General features: G+C 42.4%; 1 pseudogene; it reads left to right on the top strand.

The window, feature by feature from the left end:
- The first annotated feature begins 358 nt into the window (after positions 1-358).
- LOC128123828 (motile sperm domain-containing protein 3-like) lies at positions 359-7,376 on the top strand (annotated as a pseudogene).
- Positions 7,377-8,148: the final 772 nt, after the last annotated feature.

Genomic DNA, 8,148 nt, shown 5'->3' with positions numbered 1-8,148 from the left:
GTGAAGAAGGTGGAGGAAGGCAAAGGGACTAGCAGAATGCAAGTGATCTGAAGGGCAAATGGGAAAAGAAGGGATTCTATAGGGAGGGTGAAGCTGTAAATGAAGGAAGGAGGTGAGTCAAGTCACAAGAACATCTAAAAAAACCACATGGAATCATACTGTTAATAGTTACAAAAAAATATATTACACATAACTCCAGGTATACATATAGTTTTAATAAACATTTCTCATCTGGGCTGATGGTACTACCTCCAAGAGTCAAAGACCACCTAACAAAAACCCCAATATCAGACATGAGAAGCCCTCCTTTGAGTTGTTGATCAGGGCTGTCCAAGAGACTCCCAAAATACGCAGCCTAATGCCGTGGCCCTCGGTTACACTCCAGAGGTGGAAGGTAAGTTCCTATTGCTGAAGACACCATGCACTTTAGAAACAGGGCCAGGAGATCCCAAAGCTGGAACTGATCTCAGTGCTCCCTCACCTGAGGACTAGCTTTCAGGGGACAAGAAGGCATCATGCAAGTTTCCAAAGTCGATGACACCTGTGAACCACATTGACAACCAGCATGGTGTGATAACCCTAAGGGTGCAGTAGTGGCAGAAATACCTTGGCGGTAACCAGCAGCTCTCTAATTGGACTAAGACCCAGTCAATAAGAGGGAGTCCATTCCTGGGCCATACTGGAAGCCTAGATAACTACTCAGTGCTAGTGAAGTCATGATTATTGGAGGATAATCTATGATCACTAATTTATTAAACCACCATTATCCCTAACAACAATCTACAAACATTTGCCCTTATACCTACAGGTAAGTGTAGTCTTCATTCCTCATCAAGAAAACTGTGCAACAGACAGAGACACCTCCAGAAAACCACAACTGATCAAAATGCAGAGTTGTGGCACACAGTCCCAGTGGATATATCTACAAACCACTTCCACGCCTAAGACTTAGGGAGCATTGCAGAAGAGGGAGGGGAAGGATTGTAAGAGCCAGAGGATCAGGGACTCTGCTGTCTCTTAGTAACATCAAAAGCTACACCCATAAAGACTCATCAACATGACAGCCCAAATGTAAGAGAAAAAGGATGACCCCAGTGAAGAGGCCAAGCTGGACAGAGAATATCCCATAAGGCCTCAACCCTACACAAAACTATAGGCAACAGAGGAAAGCTGGGAATGGGAGAGGTGACTTTCACTAGGGAAGAGTACATCAATTAGCTGTCCAGTACCAGTCAGCCCTGAAAACACAGCATTATATGGACTTTGAACAGGTTATATTTAAGAATATATATGTCTATAAGCATACATATATACATTCAATAAAATTTTTTAAAGGAGGCCATGAATTAAAGAAGAGTGGGGAGAGGTATATGGGAGGGTTTGGAGGGAGGAAATGGAAGGGGAAAATGTTTAATTAAATTACAATCTCAAAATAATAATTGGGCCTAGAGAGATGACTTGGTTAAGAGCACTAGCTGTTTTTTGTTTTGTTTTGTTTTGGGATCTCAATTCCCAGGCCCCACATGGTGACTCACAACCATCTGTAACTCTAGTTTCAGAGGATCTGACACCCTCTTCCCTCTTCAGCTGGCACCAAGTATGCACATGATGCACAAACATATATGCAGGCAAAACACCCATATATATAAAATCATTTTTAAATGCTATGTTATACCTTGTACTAGAAATCCTAGCTAATGCAGTAAGATAAGAAAAAGGAGAGGTATACGACTGGAAATGAAGGAACAAATCTCTTTGTTCACAGATGATATTATTGTGTTGCTATTTCTTCCTAATTGAAACATTTCCTCCTTGGAAGGAAGGAGTCTAAGATTCAGGAGGATCAGAAAGTCTTGAGATTCACAAGGACCCCCTCCAAAGCTTATATAAGCAGTAAACAATTAAGGGGAGATAAGGTCTCTTTGTTGGAGCTATTGTTCAGGGAACTCTAGAGATGCAGCTTCTGAGAGTCACTGCCTGTGTTGGGGGTGGAGTTTGTGGTGATACATTCATTCATGTTCCATTAAGTAGCCGCAAGAAACTCACTGATTCATCAAGCTTGGCTTTAGTAGACTCTTGTCCTTTGTCTGTTGCTGGTGTTCTGGGGCAAATAGACATCTGTCCATGTCTCCCCAGGAAAATTCACACAACACGATCTATGTAGATTAAAGGAATCAATAACAAAATCTCAGGGAGATATGTGAAGCTAGTAAGGTGGCAGAAAACACAGTTAATATCTCTTAAGGCCGGTCTCTTATATACCACCAAGGAACAAGTGGGATTTGAAGTTAAAAAAGAAATAAAAATGCTATTACACTGATACCCCTCAAAATGAAATAGGTGTAAATCTAACAACATATGCACTAGATCTAGTTGAGAAAAATTATAAAACACCGATACACAAAAGAAGCAAATTAAACAGAGTTATATTGTACGTTCATGAAAACTCTGTCTTATCAAGATATTAGTTCTTCCCAAATTACTGTAACTATGGATTCAATACAATCCATTTCCAATTCCCCAGAAAGCCATTTTGTAGATATTAACAAGTGAATTCTACAGTTTATGTGGGAGAGGTAAAATAATTAAACTAAGCAAAGCAGTATTGAAGGGACAGACTAACGCTAAAGAGTTGACATTGCCCAACCTCAGGACTCAACTATAAAGTTACATTGATCAGGATAGTACAATATTAGTCAAGGAACAGGTACATAGAGCACAATTCAGAGCCCAGAAATAGGCCCAAATAAGTGTAGCAAACTGATCAATAACAAAGGAGAAAAGTCAATAAAACATGTCAAGGATAGCCTTATCAACTGAACTAGAACAATCAAACACTCACATGCATTAAAAAAAAAAAAAGATATGCCAAGTAGTGGTGGCATATGCCTTTAATCCCAGCACTTGGGAGGCAGAGGCAGGCAGATTTCTGACTTTGAGGCCAGCATGGTCTACAGAGTGAGTTCCAGGACAGCCAGGACTGTTACACAGAGAAACCCTATCTCTTTAAAAAAAAAAAAAAAAAAAGATAGATTATACCTATCACAAAACTTAAATAATACAACTAAAAATAAAACACAAAATTGAAAATCTAGATGATCTTGGATTTGCCAATGACTTTTTCATTTATTTATTATTTATTTAAGTATGTGTGATGTACACAGAGGCACACACATGCCATGGAATGCATGTGAACGTCAAAGGACAACTTTCAAGAGTGAGTGCTCTCCCTCAACCATGTGGGTCCCAGAGCTTGAACCCAGGCTGTTGGGCTTGAAGTCAAGCACCTTTGCCCAATAAGCCATTTCACTGACCTAGAGAATGTGACACATGTAAGACATGACCTTCTATACTTTATATCTTCAATGTCCCCTAAAGTCCATGTGCTAAATTCTTATTCCCACATAGTGCTCTTCGGAGTTTGTGGAAACATAAAGGTAGATCCTAATAGAAGGTCTTTGAGTCATTAGGGGTATCCCCTTAAAGGAGAACTCCAGTTCCTTTCTCTTTCTTCCTGTCCCCTGGCTCACCATGAGGAATCAGATGAACAGCTTCCCTCGGCCATCCACCTCCATTATGATGTGTTGCCTCTCCCCAAATCCAAAAGCAGCATGGTAAACAAAAGTGGGCTGAAACCACCGAAACACACAGCCAAATGAACTGTCTCTAAACGTTGACCATCTCAAGTATTGTCATAGTGATAAAAAACTGAGTAGCACATGACCTGTGAAAGACTTGATAAGGTGGACATCACTGAAATGAACTCTCTGCTCTGCAGAAGACATAATTGAGAGAATAAACAGGCAAACCACAAACTAAGAGATGTTTTCCCAGAATCTTCATCCATAATAGACTAAGTACTACTCAACAATAGAAGAACTGTCATAGTTTGGGTTTTTATTGCTGTGAAGAGACACCATGACCACAGCAACTTTTATAAAGTAAAATATTTAATTGGAGTGGCTCACTTACAATTTCAGAGGTTCAGTTCATTATGAGCATGGTGGCATGCAGGCAGATGTAGCACCGAAGTAGTAGCTGAGAGTCCTACATCTTGCAGGCAACAGGAAGTTGACTGAGATGCTGGACACATAGGAAACCTCAAAATCTAACCCTACACTGACACACTTCCTCTAATAAGGCCATATCTTTTGACCCATCACTCCAGAGGCAGAGCCAGGTGGATCTCTGTGAGTTCGAGGCCAGCCTGGTCTACAGAGCTAGATCCAGGACAGGCACCAAAACAACATGGAGAAACCCTGTCTCAAAAAAGTAAAAAAAAAAAAAAAAAAAAAAAAAGAAAGAAAGAAAGAAAGAAAGAAAGAAAAAGAAAAAAGGTGTGTACCACCATACCTGGCTCTAAGCTTTTCTTTAGTTCCTTTCCACAAGTTGGAAACTTAGCTGGATGGGAACTGGACCTGAGGTCACCACTGCTTTTATTCAATTTCTTAATCTGTTTACGTCCTTGAACACAGAATTTAGCTCCATTCCACCATTCTGGTGCTCCTTTTCACCTCAAATATTTTGTCTTGCTCAGCCTGCTCCTTTTCATGATAAATCTTCATCAGAGTTAACACTAGTAACCACACAATAAATTTTATCCTAGGCTGTTTTAAGATTTCTTCTGCCAACAGAACTAATCCAAAACTCTTCACTTTAGTTAGTCTCAGGCAGACCAGGACAAGGGCAAAAGGCAGCCACTTCCTTCACCAAAATATCACAAGGCCAGTCTCTAGGCCACATACTAAGATTTTTCTCCTCTGATGTTCACAGTTCAAATCATTCTTAGCACCATTGTCTTCCATGCTCCTACTTGTATGGCTCATTAAGCAGGACTTAAACCATTGCTTTCTTAACACAAAGTACCAAAGTCCACATTACTCCAAACAAAAACAAGTTCAGGCCTGTCACAGCAATACCCCAGTCCCTGGTACCAACTTCTGTCTTAGTTAGGGTTTTTGTTGCTGTGAAGAGACACCATTGACCATGGCAACTCTTATAAAGAGAACATTTCATTGGAGTGGCTCTCTTACAGTTCAGAGGTTCAGTTCATTATCATCATGGCGGGGAGCATGTCGGCATGCAGCAGACATGGTACTGGAGTAACAGCTGAGACTCCTGCATCTTGCAGGCAACAGGAAGTTGACTGAAACACTGGGAAGTATCCTGAGCATAAGAAACCTCAAAGCCCACCCCCACAGTGACACATTTCCTCTAAAAAGGTCATACCCACTCCAACAAAGACATACCTCCTAATAGTGCCACTCCCTATGACATTATGTGTAGCTGGAAGTTTTTCTGTGTCCTGCCTGGCCCACAGTTGGGACAAGTATCTCATCCACAGTTCTGTAGCCTTTTATAAAATAATCACACAGAGGCTTAGTATTAATTATAACTGCTTGGCCACTTGCTCAGGCTTATTACTGACTAGCTCTTACACTTAAATTAACCCATAATTCTTATCTATATTTAGCCATGTGGCTTGGTACCTTTTTTCAGTTCTGTCTTCACATCTTGCTTCCTCTGTGTCTGGCTGGAGACTCCTGACCCAGCCTTCCTCTTCCCAGAATTCTCCTTGTCTGCTTATCCTGCCTATACTTCCTGCCTGACTATTGGCCAATCAGTATTTTATTTACCAAACAATCAGAGCAACACATTTTCACAGCACAGAGAATGACATCACCCATCAATTATGGGGGCCAATTACACTCAAACTACCATAAGAACCAAATTAAAAAGTAGTCCCAGGGCTTGGAAAGATAGCTCAATGGTTAAGAGTGAATGTGCTTGTGGAGGACCTGAGGTCAGTTCCCAGCATCCACCATTGAGCAGCTCACAACCCCCAGCTCTACAGGCTCTAAGGCTTTCTTCCTGCCTCTAGACATCTGCATACACATGTGGGTGCTCACACTCACATACACACCCACACACATTCTTAAATAACAAATATATATATATATATATTACAAATATATATATTACAAATACATATATATTACAAATATATATATTACAAATATATATAATATATATTATATATAATATATATATTACAGATGGCAAGCAAGTATATGGAATCCTGCTCTACACTGGATGCTGTCAGAATGCAAATCATCACCACATTCTTGCCACAGTGGCCAAAATCCACCGCTATGCATGCCTGGAACTGCCACAGACAGGAAGCCACTGGAGCTTTTGTTCTTCCCTGTGGAAATGAGAAGCAGCTCAACCACAATGGAAGACAGATTGGCCATTTCTTAGAAGATAAAACATGCCATTACCAACCAAGCACATTACAATACGCTTCCTAAGTTTTACCCAATGGAGCTGAAACCATGAGTTTGCCCACACCAACACCTCCAAGTGGACGTTTGCAGCGGCTCTATTCATAATTGCCCAAATCTGGAGGAAGCAACCAAGATACCTGTCAGCAAGTCGATTGGTAAAGAAGCAATAACCTAGCCAGAGTGGAGAATCATTCTTCACTTGAAAGAAATTGTCGCAGGATGATGGCACTCTTGGCCTGGCTACAGGTTCACTGAAGGAAACTGATAAGCCCTAGATTCCAAGTCTCTCTTGTCCTCCTGAGCTCTTCCTGCTGATGTCCTACAATCCAGACCCTGTGTGGACCGTGGGGTGCCCCTCCTTCCTCAGGACCTGTTGTCGTAGTGCTGAACTTTCCCCAGGTCTAGTACTCAGGATGTACCAAGGGAGTGGTTCCCAGTACCTGTTGACCCTCTACAACCCACAAGAACTGTGCTTCGCTTCCAAGTCCTGTGTACACCAGCCAAATATACAGTTTGTGATGCAGAAGGACACGTGACCCCTCAGTCTTGCATTGACACAGTGACTTGATGTGTGGCTCCCATCCCCAGCCACTATGATGTCCAGGACCAACTCTGCATTGAGTTGTCTGGGGAGAGGGGAGGATGAGTGGTCAGACAAAAAGACATCACCTCTGCTCTTTGGGCCCCAGAGTACCCCTTTGAACTTCAGTGACATTCCGAGGCCAACTCAGGGTCTCCGGTGAGGACAGGACCAATGCCAGCCAGACACCTCCAGCAGTGGCTCCTGGCCTCTAGCTGCCAGCTCCTTCCTGTTCTTCTTGCTAGCCATCAGGTCTCTGAGGTCTTCCTACTACAACTACCACAGGACAAACTTGGCAGCCAGCTGCCTCAAGTCTTACATGTGTCCCTGGGACAGAAACTGGTGGCAGCTTACATCTCAGGCCTCCTCACCATGGTGTTCCTCTAGATGTGAGCTCTCAGTTGAACCCACCCACTCTCCTTCCCCTGTAGGGACCTGATGTGGTCGTTGTGATGTTTATACTTGCCCCATGTCTCTTCTCCTTCATGCTCATCCTTCAGCTGTCATACCCCATCCCAAATGCCTGGGGATCTGTACTTATATTCCAAGCTGAATAAAATAAATTCTTATAATGAAAAAAAAAGAACTATCAATCTGTGAAAAGACATAATAAAGCAAAATAAATGCAGAGTACCATCCGGAAGGAGCTATTGAAAGGCAGCATAGGATTGGAATTCGTCTCAATGACATTCTGGAAAAGGCAGAATTATAAAGATGGAGAAGACACTAGTGGCTTCCGGGAGTTGAGGGAGAGAAAGATGAGCTGGTGGGACACAGAATGAACTGTTTTGTGAAGTGCTGTAATGATGACTAATTCATTTGTCCAAGCCCACAGGACATTCACCACCAAGTGTTGACACTAATGTGACCTACGGACTTCAGAGGTAAAGGATGGAGCCATGGAGGCTCATCAGTCTGATAGGTGGTGGAGCTGGTAATGGGGAAGACTCTGTGTAGTGATAGTTTGTGTGTGATCTAACAAATAAAGCTTGTCTGAAGATCAGAGGGCAAAGCCAGCCACTAGTTAGCCATAGAGGCCAGGCAGTGGTAGCACACGCCTTTCATCCCAGCACTAGGGAGGTTGAGACAGGAAGTGATACGGCTGAGTGGAGAAAAGGGGTATGAGGCAGGAGGAGAGAGGAGCTCCTTCTTTTTCTGCTGAGGAGTTGGTGAGGTGAGAGGTGACTATGGCTTGTTCCTTTGTCTCTCTGATCTTTCAGCACTTACCCCAATATCTGGCACCGGGCTTTTATTAAGACCAATTAGGATTCATGCTACAAC

The sequence above is a fragment of the Peromyscus californicus genome, unplaced genomic scaffold, assembly GCF_007827085.1.
Source record: "Peromyscus californicus insignis strain IS unplaced genomic scaffold, ASM782708v3 Scaffold_4__1_contigs__length_199733344, whole genome shotgun sequence".
Lineage (NCBI taxonomy): Eukaryota > Metazoa > Chordata > Mammalia > Rodentia > Cricetidae > Peromyscus > Peromyscus californicus.
Note: the sequence above shows the minus strand (reverse complement) of the source record. Positions and strands in the feature narration are given on the sequence as shown.